General features: G+C 38.3%; 1 protein-coding gene across 1 annotated transcript in view; it reads left to right on the forward strand.

Moving 5' to 3' along the window:
- Positions 1 to 20488, forward strand: part of LOC108291247 (60S ribosomal protein L12-like) — an 83065-nt gene that overhangs the window by 903 nt on the left and 61674 nt on the right. The window lies entirely within an intron of this gene.

Raw genomic sequence — 20488 nt, forward strand, 5'->3', positions numbered from 1 at the left:
AGCCTGGGCAATAAGAGTGAAACACTGTCTCAAAAAAAAAAAAAAAGGAACAAAGAAGATACGCAGAGAGTGACAAAGATGAGACACCATGTGATCCAAGAGGAAAAGGAAAATGGGTAGATTAGCCAACAGCTTTCAGATTCTCAAGAGAGCTTGTGATTATTCCTTCAGTCAGGATCTCTAAGATGTCCTACATCCTTATAATCTAACCAGGAAGTCCTAAGCCTGCATGGTCCCCCACAGTCGGCCTACACCTCATTGTTGTAATTGGCCAGTTGTTCCAGATACTTTGGATTGCAAAGGTCAAGAGACTCACTCCAGGAGAAAAACTGGAAAGAAGGCAAACTGTCAGCACTAAGACTGTGGATAGCTCCAAGAATAGAGAGGGAAAACATCTACCCTAAGAAAGAGTGAGTTATCATAAGATACTCATGAACTGGATTCAAGACCAGAGGGATGTCTGAGAACTAAGGCAGGTTAAGGACAAGCCACTTTTTATCTCCTTGTCTTGCTCAGAGCCTTCACAGTCTCTTTCTAATAATGTCTCTCCCTCTCTCTGTGCTACCTCTCTATATCAATTGGTTTATTCTTCCCCCCGCCCCCCATTCTGTGTAGCTTTCCTCACTTCAAAGATTCTGCTCTCTCATGGTTTTTATTTTTTCATAACTTCAGCCTGTTGTGACCCCCTCATGGCCCTACCTTACCTCATAGCTTCTCGTTACAGATTCCTTCTATTTCAGATCCCACTGCTAACTGTATTTTCAAGTTCAGCTTCAAAAAAGGGAATATGATCAGCCCTGCTCATCCCTTTGCACCAGGTCATGGGCTGCTGGCCAGTCTCTGATTTGACTATTCTTAGATCAAAGCTCACCCCTTATGCAACCAGCTCCAGCAAGTAGGGCAGGGTCACATAGTACAAAACACAGCAATTTAGGGCTATCCATTCAGAAGAGGCTATGAGCATGGCAGACAATTTGACCAACATGTTTGACATTCCAGCTTCTCCTTACCACAAATATTCTTAAGATACTGTCCTCTGCTTCCAAAAAAATTACATAATAAGACAATCTAGTTTGTAATGTTAGCAATTATGTGGTAACTTTTATCTTCTTCTTTTACTTTTTGGAAGTTTCCAAATTTTCCATAAGTAATATGTCCCAATTTTATAGGTATATTCAGAAATATTTTATTAACTATTAATAAAACAGATATAGCATCATTTATACAACAAATGTATGGTGTGCATCAACCATGAACCATGCTAGATGCCATAAATACAGCAATAAAGTTGATAATAAAGAATCTCTTGTCATGCATGGAACACAGGTGATCACATAATTTGCCAGCCAAATCAGGACACTTTTGAGAGTGAAAACATTGCTATTAATAATCAGACAGAGACAAAACTAGGACTGTACTGAGTAAACCTGGGCAGCTAGTGAATGTTCCCATCTATGTATTCCAGCTAACATTTTAGCATTTTGAGCAGAGGACTATCAGATATAGAGCTTTAACTCTCCTCTCACAAATTAAGTTCTGAAGTAAGGAAATTCCAGGAATATTCCAGGCAAGCATTTTGTGACAGGAAGTCCTTCAAATCTCAAAATCCTCATTCTACACTTTGGAAAACATTCACAGTTCTAGTTCAACCAAGAAGGATAAGGTAAGGGAAGAGTTGGTTAAGAGGGGAAGCTCACATTGAATGTTCATGTGCCAGCTATGTGGTTTGGTGCTCTCCGTAAGTCATCAAAATTAATCTCATGACAACTCTGTATTGTAGATATTGTTATATACCCATTCTGTTGATGAAGAAGCCAAGACTCAGAGAATTTACTTACATCACCCAAGGTAGCACATCTAACGTAAAGACTAAAATTGGATTCCAGCTCTAGCTAACTCCACTGCATCAAGCCACCTTTCAAAAGTTAAATTTGAGATCTTAAGATACTGAACCATTATAATGTCTAGTTTCCCCTAGCAAAAATGTGATTAGTTATGAGTCTGTCATAAGAAGTCAAGTTATAGTGGTCATTTCTTTCATATCATCAGCTTCTCAGCTTACCCAAAGCAGAAATGTAGAAAATTAGCTTAACTGGATGCTTCTTCTTGGAGCATTTCTCATGGTACTTATGTAAGTGGTATCTGAATTTGCCATGTAACTTGAAAATGAGATTTTTGAAGGCTATTAAAAGAAAACATCTGAAGAGTGTGGTTAGCCCGGGGAAAACACCCAAAATGCTGAAAAGCATTTGCAACTAATTTTCTACCAATTGAAGCAAAAGAGAGTAATTCCATTGATATCAGATTGGTTAATTAAAGAGATATGTCAAATCTGTTTTGACAAATATCATCATAACTTAAATTTCTTGTTCACTTTAATGGGATTTGGCCTGCATCAACTTTTTCAAAACATGAACGTGGAGTAAAGTAGATTTTGCTGGGATGGTTTTACTATCTTTGCTTTGGTTTTTCCAATAAGTATAGCCTATATGTATCAAGCATATATAGTCTATTTGTCAAGAAAAACGGTATTCTGGATCAAACACAAGCACGGGAAAAATGCTCTCTTGAAATAAAATCACCTGTGAGATATTTTTTACCGCCCTGTTAGCAGAATTCATTTACCGACTAACACTCAAAGAATGTCAAAAACATAAAAACTTCATGGAAAATCATATTGTCTCTGTGATTTGTTTTATCTCTGCTTCAGATCACAATAGTACATTTTTGACTAAATGTCCTTGGAGAAGCCGCATTGAAGATATTGCAATTGGAAGACCCTTCTGAAATAGAAAATCTCTTTTTATCCTAAGGTCTCTCTTGAAACAAAAGAGCTTTCTAGCAAAATATTTTGGAAATGCTGAAATTAAAGTTCAGGCTTATGTCCTTATGTACTTAAAATTTGAGAGATGAGAAGATAAAAGTATAATAGAGTGCTGAGGAATGAAACTTTCTTTAAGATGTGAATGTTTGGGCTCGGTACATAAATAGAAATGGTCATTTCATTTAATGCTAAAGGAAAATGAAATCCCTTTGTCTCACACAAGTAAGTGATGTATCTGTTCCAGAACTTGCACTACTCTTTACCTTTAGATCTCAAGCTGCAATTCAAACCAGTGTTTTAAAATACTAAGGGTCTTTATTCTCCCCTTCAGTTTCTTCCATGAGCGGAAGAATCTTCTTTCGTGTGGAGTAGCTGATAACAAAAAGTGGCTAGCACAAGAATGCCCCCACTGAATTCACAGTTGGCTTTGCAGAGCTGAATTACATAGAAATAAAGGCAACTACTTACTGTCTCAATGAATTATGGATTTTAGAAAACTGTTTAATAAGGAGAAAAACACTTAAGACAGCTTCTATTGAATTTGGCACACACAGAAAACAAGACCAGAACTGATAACAGATTTTGTAGGAAAAGTTAAATTCTAATTTTATGACAGTGTAGAAGCCAAAATATCTTCACAAGGACAGATCCCACAATAACCTCATGTTAGTAATCTTGGAGGTGTGTGAAATTATATTTTTAAGTAGTCAATCTTCCTTTACCCGCAACTTTAGATTAAAAACTTTTGTACTTCTCTGTCCTTTATTAGGCTGCCAGATTTACAGAAAATAATAAACGCTTCTAACATTTCCTACTTCCTCTCCTTCAATTGTTCAGTTATTAGGAGACTGGATTACCATCAAAATCAGATTGTAAATCCCTCAGCTGACAGTAAACTTCTTAAGACTTGTGTCTTAAAATGTATGCATCTTTACAGAGCACTTAGTAAAGTTACAGGCACAAAGTAGAGCCTTAGAAAATGTTTTTCCATTTATTTGAATTTATACAACAAATTCAAAAACTCACAGAATTTTGGCGTGTTTTTTTTAATTGTGCATTCATCTAGATTTGCTGCTAGATCACTAATATCAGCTACTCTGCTAAACGAATAGGGTGAACCAGATATAGTCTTCATGCTGTAGCAGCTCCATCTAATGTAAGGAAGGCAAATAAGTAAACCAGACAGAACAATACTGTGTCATGAGCATCAAGCATAGTGAAAGCACATGCCAGAAGCATCTGCTCATTCAAAGGAGGAGACAGAGCTTCTACTAAAAGGTGATATCTAAAATGAAACCGTAAGCACATAGTGGAACAAAGAGGGGGAAGGAGGTTCTAAGCAGAGGGAAAAGCATACCGCCAAGGTCAAGACATGTGAAAAACCATGCATTGGGAAACTGCAAACAGTTCAGTTGGGGGGAACTCTAGAGTGCTCTGTAGGCAGGGAGGGGATTTTGGAGGGTTTAGGGTACCATGCTAACTCAATCTTTACAGGCAACTTTGGAACACTAATAATGGTGGTACTCCTGTGTGCTTGTCCATTGCCAAATGTTTGGACTTATCCAAGCTCTCATCATGGAGCTATTACTAGGGACAAAGGAAAAGGAGAATATGCTTTTAAATAAGGTAAAATAATGTAAAATAATTCTTTTAGTTTAATGGTTTTAGCATATAGACACAAGTGCAATATATGCTTCTTTTTCTACATCTACTTGTTCTTCTTTCCCCTCCCTTAATCTTTACTAGATTCTGATCCCAAGCACATGAAGTCATCCTATGAAAGTGAGTAGCGAAGGGAAGGGTGTGGAAGATGAGAAGGAATAGATATAAGAGGGTATCAATTTTGAAAAGATAATTGTGCACAGGAGTCTTCCCTGATGAGCCCAAAATGTATTAAAAATAATTAAACATTTCTGTTCTATATGTTGAATCTACATAGAACTAACCTTTCAGTAAGCTTTTGACAAATTGTAAAACATTTTCACAGTATTGCATTTTTATCAAACTGAATATATTAAAAATAGGTCTTTGCTGTGAGCTAGATAAAATGAAATCTCCTTTCTGCTGAGCAATTGAATGAAATATAGCAAAACTTTAAAACTTTTTATACATTTTATCCCAAATTCTTACTTCTAGGAAGCTACCTTGAGAAATAAACAAAAGACATGCACAAAGATTTGGCTAAACATCGTTATGTTTTGATGATCATCATGCTGATGACTAAACATCATGAAAAAATATTCCCATCATGGCCAGCTTCAACCTACCAACATAAAGTCATTGAATGCTGAGTTGAGAAGAGATACACATATCGGCTCCGGCACACCAGCAAAAAGGAAACACACAGAACTCTCGCTCCCTGATGTCTGTTTTAGAAACAGCGTGCACACACACACACACACACACACACACACACACACCAGCCACTTCATTCACAGCTCATTGGCCAGAATTACTTGCATGGCTTTGCCTAACTGCAATGGGATCCAGAAGGCAAAAAACTGAATATTGGTGAGCACAGTAATGTTCTCCACAAAGCCCAATCCTTGGGCTTCCTCTTTCATTCCTGGCAAGTCCATCATAGAATTTTCTTAAACAAAACTTATTGTCTCCCTAAAATAAATTCTACCACTAGCTTCAAAATACTGATTCATTTTTACCTGTTATGTATATGATAAACAGATATGAAGGAAAAAATTAAATTATTTCCAGGTGGATGGGTTTAGAAATTTTATTTTCTTTTTATTAAGTTGTATTTCCTAATTTTACCATAATAAACATGAGTTGCTTTTATAATAACAACTTTTTATGTTTAATATGTATGTGTATTTATATACACATATTATGCATACACGATAAACAAACCTATATAAACATGTTTTCCTTTCAGAGTTCCTGCAAATTCTTCTTATTTTAACTCTAAGAGGAGCCAGAAGGCAGAACACAGAAATATTTGGTTATCAGTTTTCTGGTCATTCCCAGAACCCGTGGCAATCTACCTTTATGGTTTCTCTCCCATTTTGTCTTAAAAACCTTACTTGGCATTGATTGGCACAGTTAATTAGAATCTAGATAATCTTACATACTTCCCTTTACTCCAGTCAAATATTACAGCCTCCTCTCAATCACTGCCCCAGGCGAACCTGACCAGTGTCCTCTAAACTCCTCCCATATCCACTGGTTAATGTCGAAAAATGGAAATATGGAAATTATTTAAGGAAAATATTTTTCTGACTTCTTCCATTAAATTGTCTGAAGAAAAAAAAATACTGTAATAAAAAAATTTGGCAGTCAATTCTTTGATTTTCATTTTCCATCTCATTTCCATGGTCTAAAATGTAATCCTCAGGGCACACAAGGAAGGTTTTCTCCATCTCTGAAAACCCAAGGGCTAAGAAGATTTCTCAACTGGAAAAAATTACCCTAAATGAGCAAAGTGTAGAAGTGTACTTATAAAATCTAAGGCTCCAAATAAATAGGAAGTATTATTACTACATTTCAGTACATCCAATACTGCAGTTTGCACTCAGTATATATGAGTTTCCTAGAAAGAAAAGTTACTTGTGCACACACACATCTATTTATTTTAGTATTGCGCTTCCACATAATGTCTTTGCTATTTATTATCTGCAGTATTGAAATAACTGGAAGAATAAAGATTTACATCTTTATCTTTAACCTGGAATAAGTTAATTGTAATCTCTTGTAATTTTTGACTTGTAACTTAAGTTTACTTTCAAAGTAGATGCCAAAATAACAAACATATAAATTCTATTCAATTTTTTATTGAAGGTAAAAATAAAGCATGGCAACAAATTTATAAACACTTTAGGAGATGTTTGACACAATTTTATTACCTCTGCAATGTTTTTCTGCATGTCAGGTAAGCATACCCAGCACTGCGTGTTTTGTCAGATGATGGAGGAATATTCATTGAATTGAAAAGAGCTAGAGTGCGACATTAGATTACAACTTTTATATCCAAGAGAAGCACATCATAGCAATGCCTTTTCTTCTTTTTATCTGCTTCCCCTTTCCCTTCAGGCAAAAATATAAATGAAAAATACCTTTACCTTCAATCCAATACCAAAGATAAAATGCCCGATTGCACGCTTGACTGCTTACAATGGAGGTCTAACAAATGTTAATCTATTTCTGCAGCCAACAGAGAGGGGCAGCTGGAAAGAGAAGAGGATTAGAAGAGCTTTTCCTCAGTAGCATTTTTGAGACTTCAAAACGCTCTTAGAAGCTACTTAACAACAAAATCAGTTGATCCCATTGTTGCGGCTCAGAATTCTGTTTCAGTATATCGCAGCTGAGTAAGGAGGCTAAGGTTCTGGAGTGGTATTAACGCATCACCCATGGATATGTCCAAAAGCTCTTAATTATAGCACCTTAAAGAAGTCTTACAAAAATCCTCCAGGCTTCCACAAGATTTGGGTCTCCTGGGGCCAGGCCCGCCAAAGAGAAACTAAAAGTCCAGATCTCTGAGAGTCCTACCAAGTTGTATTTCTGGAACTTCATCTCGCTCCACTTCCACGCACCCACCCACCCACCCCTGCTCTGATTTCAAGCCCCCTTTATGGTGGGAGTGTGTGTTGGAGACCCTCTTTTCCTCATCATGTGTGGATGACTCCCTGTTATGCTGATACAGTTTCTGGTCTCATTCCTTTATGCAACCACCAGTGCCCAGCTTTGAACATGAACACCTGTGACCCACCACTGCCTCCACTGAGGGGTCAGATGCTGCCCAGCAGCTGGAGAGGAGGAGGGAAAAGAGGTGGAGTGTGAGAGGAAGCATCCTTTCTCCCTCCCGCCAGCTATGGTTAATTGTATGTGTCAAGTTGTCACAGTACCTAGTTGTTTGTCCCCTTCAAATCACAGGTTGAAATGTAATGCCCTGGTGGGAGGCGTCTGGATCATGGGGGCAGGTCCCTCATGAATGGCTCAGCACCATCCCCTTGGTGATGAGTGAGTTCTCACTCCAGTAGTTCGTGAAACATCTGGTTGTTTAAAAGAGTGTAGCACCTCCCCCAGCCCTTGCTCCCTCTCTTGTCTTGTGATACACTGGCTCCTCTTCACCTTCCATCATGATTGGAAGCTTCCTGAGGCCCCTACCCAAAGCAGATGCCAGCACCTTTCTTCCTGTACAGACTGCAGAACTATGAGGCAAAATAAACCTTCTTTTCTTATAAATTATACCCAGCCTCAGATATTTCTTTATAGTAACACAAGAATGGACTAACACAGTATTATTCATAGGTGATTAACATTTAAATCAGTCCTTTTTGAGTAAAGCAGGTTACTCACCACAATGTGGGTAATCTTTATCCAATCAGTTCAAGGCATTAAGAAAAAGACTGAGGTTCCTCCACAGAGGAAGGAATTCTGCCTCCACATGACCTTAAGATTGCAATAGTTAACACTGACACTTGCTGGAATGTCCAGCCTGGGGGCTTGCCCTACAGATTTCAGAATGAACAGTCCCACAGTTGGATGAGCCAATTTCTTAACACAAATCTCCCTCTCCTCTATTTTTCTCTCTCTCTCAGTCTCTCAGATAGATAGATGATAGATAGATGATAGACAGATAGATAGATAGATAGATAGACAGATAGATAGACAGATAGACAATCATGTGTCATTTATTGACAGGAATACATTATAAGAAATGTTTTGCTAGGCGATTTTGTCATTGTGTGAACATCACAGAGTACTATATTTACATAAACCTACATCGGCCTAGCCTACTCCTTTCTGAGGCTACATGGTACAGCCTATTACTCCTAGGCTACAAACCTGTACAGCATGTGACTGTACTGAATACTGTAGTCACTGAAACAGAGTGATTGGTATTTCTATATCTAAACATAGAAAAAGATATAGTAAAAATTTGGTATAAAGATTGTTTTTAATTGTATACTTGTATAGGGCACTTACCATGAACGGAGCTTGCAGAACTGGAAGTTGCTCTGGTGAGTCAGTGAGTGGTGATTGAATGTGAAGGCCTAGGACGTTACTGAATACCACTGCCGACTTCAGAAACATTGCACACTTAGCCAACACTACATTTATGTTTTTAATTTTTCTTTCTTCAGTAGTAAATTAACATTAGCTTACTGTAACTTTTTTACTTTATGAACTTTTTTTAACTTTTTGACTCTTTCATAGTAACACTTAACTTAAAACACAAACACAATGCACATACAACATTTTTTGTATCCTCATTCCATATGCTTTCTTATTTTCATTTTTTTCTTTACTTTTTTTGTTAAAAACTAAGACACAAATACATACACTTGCCTAGGCCTACACAAGGTCAGGATCATCAATAGCTTTCCCTTCCACCTCCAAATCTCCTTCTACTGGAAGGCCTTCAGGAGCAATTACACACACGGAGCTGTCATCTCCCATGATAAAAATGCCTTCTCCTAAAATACCTCCTGAAGTGTTTGCCTGAGGCTGTTTTACAATTAACTTTTACGTTATATAAGTAGAAGGAGTACTCTAAAATAACAATAAAAATTATACTGTAATAAGTACATAAATCAGTAACATAGTCATCTTATTATCACTATCAAGTATTATGTACCTGACCATAAGCACTATACTTTTATATGACTGACAGCTCAGTAGTTTCTTTACACAAGCAACACCACAAACATGTGGGTAACGCATCGTGCTCTGACATTATAATGGCTACGGTATCATTAGGTGATAGGAATTTTTCAGCTCCATGATAAACCGATAATAGGACCACCATCAACACACAGTCTGTTGTTGACTGAAATATCCTTCTACAGAATGTGTGTGTGTGTGTGTGTGTGTGTGTGTGTGTGTGTGTGTGTGTGTGTGCGTGTGTACACCACTGGTTCTGTCTCTCTAGAAAGCCCTTATTACCACACTTCCCCAGCAGTCAAAACTTTGCACTCCTCTTGGGACAGCCTATAGGACCTAAAAGGTGGACTTGTATACTCAAGATCCCAACCCCTTTAATGAAGGCATCATCCAACCCTTCAGGGGTATAAGTTGTGAAGCCCAATGTTAAGGCTGGACTCGGAGTAACTTCCAGGGCCTTTTACACTGACCCACACCCTAAAGTCTGAAAGAAAATCAGGTTTGAAAGAAAATAAGTAGCTAAAGAACATTCCCTTCTCCCCACATTCTGTCCCAGACCCAGAAGGGACCAGGGGAGTTTGCCTTGTCTCCCAAACCAAGAGGATACTTCTCCTTCTCTCTCTCCCCTCAGTCATGGCTGCTGGGGAGAAATAACTTTCTAGTTAGTGAGTACTTGGCATTCAGCAGACCATGAAGCCAGTGGGTAGGTCACCTTTATACACGAGTGTGTATCCACCCTACACCATGATGATTGTGCCTTGACAGAGACAAGGGTTTTCTTCAAGATTACAAAAAGGGAAGAGATCTCCCATAGGTATTATAAAACCAAAATGTACATTATTCCATTTCTCTGTTTGCCACTGATCTGGAGTTTGGACAGGAGAACATTCTCAAATTCTACCTAGAGGCTTTCTATTGTTCCTGGTTCCTTAGTCAGAAAGCCAAGTCACTCTTTGTGAGCATAAATCAAACTCTGGTGTTATCTTCCAAATTGTTCATTAGTAACTCAGAGGTATGGCTCTCCAAACAAAGATGAATCTTCCTGGCCTATACCCTTTCCATGTGAACTTAATGTGCTTTATCGCCCTTCATCTTGTATGGTTCAAAACCAGAGTCTCATTATTTCTTACCTTTCCCATTCTTCTTGGTTATTTTTGTTGCGGTTATTTAGTCTCTCTCCAATATGCAATTGACCTGAATTATTTCAACAACTGCATTTTCCTTCCATTTCACATTTGCTCTAGAAGCCAAACCTAAACATATTTCATCTCCATTCACTGTGCTCTAGGGATTTCTTCCTTATATCATGAGTTCATGGACAATCTGAGGAAGCTTGAATTACAAGTAGCCAATTGGCCTATCTACCTCATCTATATTTATTATCTTTATTCACAGAAGCAGGACTCCAAATTTCTCTGGGAAATCAGCTGTGCTACTTCTAAGGTACAAAAAAAAAATGTGTAAGATTGTCTGAGAGATTTAAAGCTGTCATCGTAGTAACTGGGAAATTACCACCTACAGCCACTCCACTGAGGCCCGAAACTCAGTTAATTACCACTGCTTAATTAATCCAAGAGGCTCTCTCACTGAATGCCCAGCTGGGTTGTGAAAATAATCACTAAATAACCCAAAGGTCTTCCAGAAGCCAGGAGAACAGCACTTTGGCCTGCCTGTAGAGGCAGAGATTTAATTCATCCCTCTGGTCTCCTTCTGGTTCACTGGAAAGCTGGTTATCACTAAGGAGAAAGGAAAGGTTAAAGATCTCTGAACAAAAGAAATTCACATAGAAACGAGTCTCTCCCCAGAATGTGAGCCACACTTCCTGGAAAAAGCACAATATCCCATGGCCATGAAACAGAAAGAAAGATCTGCAGATAACTAGTAAGTACCTTGGCTCCAGAAGGAAAACATATCCCAAAAAATTATCCCTGTAAAATGTATGACAGTGCCCCAATAAGCCAAAAGTATAGTTTCTGTCCAGCAATGCAAAACAATGTTTAAGAATGCAAGGTATAGAGCGAGGCTGAGTTCAAATTCCAACTCACCATTCACCAGATGGCGTCATCTCCTGAGCTCAACTAAACTTCAGTGTCCTTATCTGTAAAGTGGGAGTAATCCTAGAATTCTGTGGAGGATTAAATGAGATCATCTATGTAAAGTACTTCACTAAACATCTACCACATCGTAAATTCTTCATAAATGTTTTAACTGATTGTTTTATGTAAGGAATCCCATTAACAGTTATCTCATGCTCCAACCTCTCCTAACCACGGCTGAATAATTTGGAAGCAATTGCAACGTCAGTAAAAGTCTTGCATTTTGAGATACTGGACAAAAAAAAAAAAAACTGAAGAAACTGGGGGTAGCATTTGTATATTTAATCCCAGGGAAAGGTAAGAAATTTGAAAGATAAGAGAAGAATGAGAGTCTAGGAAGTGAATAGCTAATATTATTAGATGGGGAAAGAGGATGGAGTTTGGCTTCCTAAATGGTTGTTCAAATTCTCAAACAACAGACCCACCTGGCTAGGGAAAAAGTTGGTCTGTAGAAGAATCCACTGTCTGTCAACAGAAGAAAGAATAAACAAATGTTATAGTCACATAATGAAATACTACTCACAATTTTCTTAATTAAGTACTAAACACACAACACATGGGTGAATTACAAAAACATTGTGAGCAAAAGAAGTCAAATACAAGAGCACATACACACATATATACATACACATACATGAAGTTCCATAAGAGACAAAACTAACCTAACAGTGATAGAAAACAGAAGAGTGGTTGTCTCTGGAATGGAGCAGGGCAGGAAATTGATGGAAGGAGGCACAAGGGAATTTTTTAGGATGATGGAAATCTTGCTTTGATGGTGGTTTGTCAGAACATATTGAACTGAACTGTGTGTATTTTATTATATCTTACTTACAACTTAATTTTCTAAACTAATGAGAGCACACTAAGACATTTCAGATTAACAATGATATTGAAAAAAAGTTACCATACACAGATACTAAGGATGTTTCTTAGGAAGAAGGAAATTAAACCTACAATGAAGAAATGAAAGTAAAGAAAGTGAAGAAATAGGTGAAGCACTGACTGTATAAAACGATGCCAAAAGTATTGACTGATCTTGTGCATGTGTGTTTTTAAAAGATGGAATTAAATAACATACAATAATATCAAAGGAAAGAGCTACAGCTTTTTTATGTAAAGAATAAAGATATTGACTACATTTAGACTTTTTAGGTCAACTATGCATGCAAAAAAGGAAGTTAGCACCTAAAAAGATAGAATAGTATGCCTATCTCCCACTTGTGAAAAGATGGAAGACATTGCTAGCAGGATCAAAAAAACGCTGGAATCATGTGGCAGATGCAGGGCTAGACCTAGTCTAAAGACCACACTGAAACCAAAGAGAGTGAAAACTGTATCTGAGAACAAGAGAAAAAGCAATGAGACCAATGAACTGCAGAAGGAAGGTAAGGTCCCAGTGAGGACGCACACAGTACCACCTCAAGTGCCTCCCTGTTACAGCGGCCAGTCAGATGGTGGCTCAGTTATGGAGATGGCTTCTGGTTGTACCAGAACACCAGGTGTTTTTCTTTCTAGATCTTAGGGACTGAACAACACAGAAGATATGTTGTGGCTTATTTATAAAGACCATTTTGGGGAAGTCCTCGTCAACACACATCTGTTCAAGCCTTGCTGCTGGAATATGAAAGCAACTACCGAGAAACCAGAGGGGCGGGGGCCAGAGCCTCTGCCCTTCTCACTCAGGAGTAGAAACACGGAACAAAAACTTTGAAAAGACCGCAAAGCAACTAACTGTCCCTCCTATTTTTAACTCGGATATCTGCTGCTCTGCCAGAAAACAACTTCTAGAATACTTTTGAATGGGTTATTTTCCCCCTAGTCCCACAGATTCTGAAATTGGTGTCTAGCTTAACAAAAAAAAATTGTATATGATATTTAAGATGCTGGATATTTCACAAGAAATCCAAATGCTGCTAAAAGTCTTTTTTTAATACCCTTCTAATGAATGAAACTAGGGGAATGTCAGGAGACAGAGATGGGATTTGGCATATGCTAAACAGTATGTAGTTTGAGTCTTTCTATATTGAGAAGCAGTGGTTGGGGCATTTTTTAAGGTGGCTGGCTACACTTGTTTGCCCTCGTGATAATAATTTGTCATAATTCAGTAACATGGACTTGACCCTAGAGGTTGTTGTTAATCATTTTGAAATATTAAGGTCTTGCCAAGGTTCCAGTGATTCAAACCTCTACTGCTGATTATTAGGCAGGACAAACAGTGCTTTCTGTTGTAAATAGCTTAAAGGAAAAAATAATTTCTAAATATGCAAAAAGATGACAGTATATGTTGCTTCCTGTGTCACCTCTCTTTATATTAATATTTGATAAAGATTTTAATTTTTATGAAACTTCTAAAGCAGAATCAGTGCTCCTGTTGGGGAAATGGCAAGTCTTTAGGATAGGAAAGACCCTATATGAACAGTACCAAAGCATTACCACATAATAGAGAACACATTCTATTAAAAATGTTAAACTATCAGAGGCCAGGTGCAGTGGCTCACGCTTATAATCTCAGAACTTTGGAAAGCCATGGCGGGTGGATCACTGGAGTTCAGGAGTTCAAGGCCAGCCTGGCCAACATGGTGAAACCCCATCTCTACTAAAAATACAAAAATTACATGGCCGTGGTGACACATGCCTATAATCCCAGCTACTCAGGAGGCTGAGGCAGGAGAATCACTTGAGCCTAGGAGACGGAGGTTACAGTGAGCCAAGATCATGCCACAGCACTCCAGCCTAAGCAACAGAGCGAGACTCTGCCTCAATTAAACAAACAAACTAAAAAGTTAAACTATTGCAAAAATCAAATGTGTAATCTTCAGGATGGCCCAAAACAAAGGGTAGTCCTTCTTGGGGCACATTTCTAAGAGGAATTGCCAAGTGTGTAAATAATTGACTTTTGTTTGTGTTACATGACTGCTTGATGACTTCATTGAAAAATCTGCACAAGTCAGTTTTAGGTCTGGATTACTTCAGCTGAACTTTGTGAAGGTTTTGTCTGTGAACAGTGGGTGTTTGACTTGTATCAGCCCATTAGGGTTTTTTTCCACTCTATATTTTAAGTAAAATTTACTAGAAGAAAAGAGGTGTGGTGTTAATGATAAGTGGACTGGTTTTGGTTTGGCTTCTTTTAGTCAGGCTTTCTGAACATTGAGATATCCTGAACTTAGGGCTCTTCAATTCTAAAATGCTCATCAAAAGCCTCTCACTTGAACCCAAACCAAAATACTCTTACTGCCTCTTTTCTAAATGTTCAGGAAAAAAAGGCACCAGTTTAGACTTTTCATAATGAGGAAGAAGCATTTGCCTGCCTTAAAATAACATAACTCACTGCTTATTTTTTAAACAGGATTTTTAAAATTGGTTAGTATAACAATAAGGAATGTGCCACCTTTTACAGACACCCTATAGTTTTATAGCTAATCTAAACATATTTTATATGTCCTCCTTTTGGGAAAAACTACATGCCACAAGTCACCACATGCACAGACTACACAGTGACCTGGGTTGGCTCTCCCACAGTCTTTGAGATGAATTACAAGGGTCCAGCCATTATTATCCTCCCCCCAGAGTTACTGTGAAATAAAAGTTTGTCTATTTTGGCTGCAGTACTGGTGGTAGGATATTCCATAGTGTGAATCATCTCTGCATCTGTATTTATTTATTTGTTACTAGACCTCAGCCACAGTCTTCTTTTTCCCCTTCTACCTCCCTTTACCTGTAGGATGTACTGCATGTAGTCATGCACTTTGTATCAATATATTCAAAATCCACAGGTCTGTTTTGTACTTTTTCTACTATTGGATACTTAAAATCACAACTTTCATGAGGTTATTGAATACATTTAGTCTTAGAAGTTTTTAAAAAGTAATGAACTTCATTGGATTCAAAAAATTAGAAAAGGGAAAACAGTAAACTCGAAGGAGTAGAAGAAAATAAATAAAACATTTAAGGGTAGAAATTCATCATATAATAAAAAAATAGAAATAAAAGATTATCAACAGAGCAACAGGCTGAATCTTTGTAGTGACTAGAAACAAGCTAATCCTCTAGTAAAACTGAATAAGAAAAAGAACTAACGTACAAAGTATCCACATTAGACATGAGAAAAGACTTAAATAATTTATTAGCAAATAAATGCACTGAGGCATTTAAAAATAGATACCCCATGACTGACGAAGGCCTATCTCAAGAATGAAAAGATGATTTAATGTTAGAAAATCAATAAAGGTAATACACAATCCTAATTGATAAAAGAAAAAAAAACTATATGATAATCCCACAAATGCAGAAGAATAGGTGAAATTCAATATCCACTTATTATAAAAACTCTTAGACACCAGCACTCAGAGGAACTTTCTTTACTTGATAAAGGTATTTACCAAAAACCTTTGGCAAATATCATGCTAAGTAGTAAAATATTTAAAACATTGCATTTTAAGGAATAAGGATGTCCATTAACACACCACTTGTATTCAGCATTTTCCTGAATGTCTTAGCTAAAGCAAAGACAAGAGGGAGGAAAAGGGATGTAAAGATTGGACAGGAAGAAGCAAAGCTGTCATTATTCACAGATAATAGTATTGTCCATGTAGAAAAATCTATGAGAATATATAAACCATTAAAAGCAGTAAGAGCTTATTGGATATAAAGTCATATACAAAAATTAATAACATCTCTATACACCTGCAACATCCAATTAGAAAATATAATTTAAAAACTGTATCAGTCACAGTAGCAACAAAAATATAAGCTACACAGGAACATAGCCAGCAAAAGATATGTATTAGCATTATGAAAACTGCATAAAATTTTACTGAAGGATGTAAATTTTTTTAAATCTGAAAAAAAAATGGAAAAATGAAGCATGTTCATGGGTAAGAAAGACTTGGTATTTTTAAGTTGGCAATTCTCTTCAAATTAATCAACAAAGTCAATGCATTGCCATCAAATCCTTCTGGGTTTTTCACAGAGTTGGTCAAGCTGATGCTGAAATTCCTATAGAATAAGAAAGGGCAAAAAATAACCAAGACAATTTTGAAGAGGGAAAACTTACACTCAGAGATGTCAGGATTCATTTTAAAGTCCTATCATAGAGCAAGGAAACAACTGGAATAAAATGGAGAGCCCAGAAACAGACTTGGGTTTACGTATTGTGACTTGGTTTATGACAAAAAAAAAAAAAAAAAAAAAAAAAAAAAAAAAAAAAGCCTTAAAAATTAGTGGAGGTATGGTCTATTTTTTCACAATGTCTTTTATAAAAACTTTTTAAAATAATAAGTGTATTAAAACAACTTGTTGGCAAGGATGTGAGAAATGGAAATTCAATTTGCCTAGTAAGAGGACGAACTGCTGTAGCCCTTTGGGGGGCAGTTCTGCTCTACCTAGCAAGCTGCTGAGCTGATGCATACCACTATGAGAGGAGCAGTTCCACCTTTGGGTAGCTACCCGAGAGCAGTTACATGCTTATCAGGATGGATAAGAAAATGTGGTCTGCTCATAAAATGAAACACTTTAAGCTATCACAATAAACTAAATCTCTTTGGGGTTTTTTAATATGTTATGTTCATACATATTTAGGGGTACATGTGAAATTTTGTTACACGCATGAATGTGGAATGATCAAGTCAGGGTACTCAGGGTATCCATCACCCAAGTATGTATCATTTCTATGTGTGTTGGGTACATTTCAGGTTCACTCTTCTAGCTATTTTGAAAAATACGTTATTGTTGACTACAGTTGCCCTACTCTGCTATCAACCTTTAGAATGTATTTCTTCTATCTAATTGTATCTTTGTACCTACACATTAACCAACCTTTCTCCATCCCCCTTCAACACCCACACATACACCCTTCCCACCCTTCTGTGCCTGGTTTATTTCACTTAACCTAATAGTCTCCAGTTCCATCCAGCCATTCATTTGTTGATGCATGGCTGAATAATATTTTACTGTGTGTTTATACCACATTCTCCTTATCCATTCATCCACGGGTAGGCAATTAAGTTGATTCCATATTTTGGCTATTGCGAATAGTGCTGCAATAAACATAAGAGTATAGATATCTCTTCAATATATTGATTTCTTTTTTTTTAATAAATACCTAGTATTAGGATAACTGGATCATATGGCAGTTTTATTTCCAGGGTTTTAATTTTTCTTTTAGATTAAGTGGATACATGCACAGGTTTGTTACCTGGGTATACTGTATGATGCTGAGGCTTGGGTACCAATGATTCTGTCACCCAGATACTGAGTATAGTACCAAATAGAAAGTTGTTCAACCCTTGCCCCACTTCCTCTTTGTCTTTCTAGTAGTCCCCAGTTTCTATTGTTGCCATTTTATGTCCCTGAGTACCTAATATTTAGCTCCTACTTGTAAATGAGAATATGCAGTATTTGGTTTTCTGTTTCTGTGTTATTTCACTTAGGATAATGGCCTTCAGCTGAATCCATGTTGCTGTAAAAGGCATGTTTTTTTCTTTTTTATGGCTTTGTAGTATTGTAGTATGTATATGTATACCGCATTTTCTTTATGTAATCCACCATTGATGGGCACCTCGATTAAGTCCATGTCTTTGCTATTGTGACTAGTGTGCAATGAACATGGCAGTGCATGTGTTTTTTGGTAAAATGATTTTTTTTCTTTTCATTATTTATATGTTTTGGCTCTGTGTCCCTACCCAAATCTCACCTTGAATTGTAATAATCCCCACATGTCAAGGGCAGGACCAGGTGGAAGTAAATAAATCACGAGGGCAGTTTTGCCCATAGTGTTCTCATAATAGTGAGTGAGTTCTCACAAGATGTGATGGTTTTATAAGGGGCTTCCCCCTTTGCTCAGCACTCATTCTCTCTCCTCCCGCCCTGTGAAGAGGTGCCGTGATTGTAAGTTTCCTGAGGCCTCCCCAGCCATTGGAACTGTGAGCCAATTAAACCTCTTTTCTTTATAAATTACCCAGTCTCAGGTATTTCCTTATAGCAATGTGAGAACAAACTAATTCAGATATATACCAAGTAATGGGAATGCAAACATTAGTTCTGTTTTAAGTTCTTTGAGAAATCTCTGAACTGCTTTCTAAGTGGCTGAACTAATTTACATTCCCACCAAGAGTGTATGTGTTCCCTTTTCTCCACAGCCTCACCAGCATCTGTTGTTTTTTGACTTTTTAATAATAGCCATTCTTACTGGTAAGAGATGGTATCTCATTGTGGTTTTGATTTACATTTCCCTGATGATTATTTTTAGTTGTTTGAGGAATCTCAAACCGTTTTCCACAGTGGTTGTACTAATTTACATTCCCACCAACAGTGTTTAAGTGTTCCTTTTTCTCCACATCCTTGCCAACTTCAGGGGTATTTTTTTGTCTTTTTAATGATAGCCATTCTAACTAGGGTAAGATGATATCTTACTGTGATTTTGATTTGCATTTCCCTGACGATTAGTCTTTGTAGAATTTCTTTGGCTATAAACAGCATCAGTGGTGTCTGTGATTTCCACGATGACAGGATGCAGTTGCTAGTGGAGACTGTGATGAAGTTTTCCTGGAGACCGGGACACCAGGTAGGCCAGTCTTCAGGCCCCAGAGGTGGCAGCAGTGGGCTGAGCATGCCTGTACTTGAGACCCTGGGCAGCATACATACTGCTGTTAGCAGGTCCAGGTAGGCTGATTCTTGGGCTTCTGATTGGTTTGTTCCCAGGAATGGCAGCAGTGGGCCAGGCATGTGAGCAGGTTCCCAAGTTCCTGGGCAGTGGGCGTGGCATGGGTGATGTCAGTAGCAGTGACGGACACCCCTCAGGGATCCAAGTGGTCCACACTGGTATTGGCAATGGCTGTGACAGACCAAGCGGTCCAGTCCCCAGACCCACATGTGGCACATGCAGATCAGTGGCAGTTGTGGTGGTAGCAGCAGGTTGAGTGGTCCCAACCTCAGACCCCAGGAGGAGTGCCCAGGTACCACTAGTGGTGGAGAGGGCTGGCTAATCCCCAGGCCACTAGACACTGTGCTTTGGTGTCCAGACACAGGAAGAGGTGGAGCCAGGCCAGGCACCCTGGTGGTTCATATAGGCACTGGCTGTGGAATGCAAGGGTAGGGTGAGCCGTAACCAGTAAAACGCTCAGGTGGAGGCAGCAGAGGCCCTGATACTAGGGAGGATGGGTTGCTTCCCTGGGAGTAGCTGTGGGCAGGCAACCAGGGAGCAAGGACATCCCCCTGTGCCTCAACCATTTGCAGCCTGCAGCCACAACAGTTATGGGCAGTGGAATTTGCCCTTGGGGCATATAAGAATGCACAGCTGCCCCTCTGCAGGGGGCCAGGGAGGGTGGGGTGGTGCAAGATTACTGCCTCATCCCGGTTGCCAGGCAAAACACAGTCCAGTGGGGACTGGGCTCTTAACACGGCACCATCTGACCACTGCTTAGCAATGTGTGGGACCCAGGATGAGCTCCGTCTCCAGAACAGTGCCTTGCCACAGTTTCCAGGGAGCCACCATGTTACTTTTGGGGCCACTGGGTTGAGAGGCTCTCCCATGGTAGGATTGCAGGGGTTCATCTCTCATTTACCTTGTCCCCACATTGGGGAGTCTCTCCCAGCTCCCAGCTGATCTTGGCCAAACAGAATTCCTCTCTTCCCTCTCCTTCCTTGCTTTAGGTGTTTCCTGTCATTTCTCTGTTGAATTCCAGTGTTCTCTCTTAGATGATCTATTTGAAGTGTGATTATCTGCTCACTATTTTGGTTCTTTTTAGTAGAAGAGGTGAGTAAGAGATGCCTCTACTTAGCCATCTTGAAGCCCTTCCACATTAAACTAAAACCTGAGAAGATGTCGATGGATAAAAACAAAGTACAAGATGCTCTGTACGATGATCTGTATATATAGGCTTTCCATTTACATAAATTTTTAAAGACACAAACCAATACTACATGTTTAGTTAAAATAAAAAAAAAAAAAAAA

This window comes from Cebus imitator, unplaced genomic scaffold (genome assembly GCF_001604975.1).
Source record: "Cebus imitator isolate Cc_AM_T3 unplaced genomic scaffold, Cebus_imitator-1.0 Scaffold18, whole genome shotgun sequence".
NCBI lineage: Eukaryota > Metazoa > Chordata > Mammalia > Primates > Cebidae > Cebus > Cebus imitator.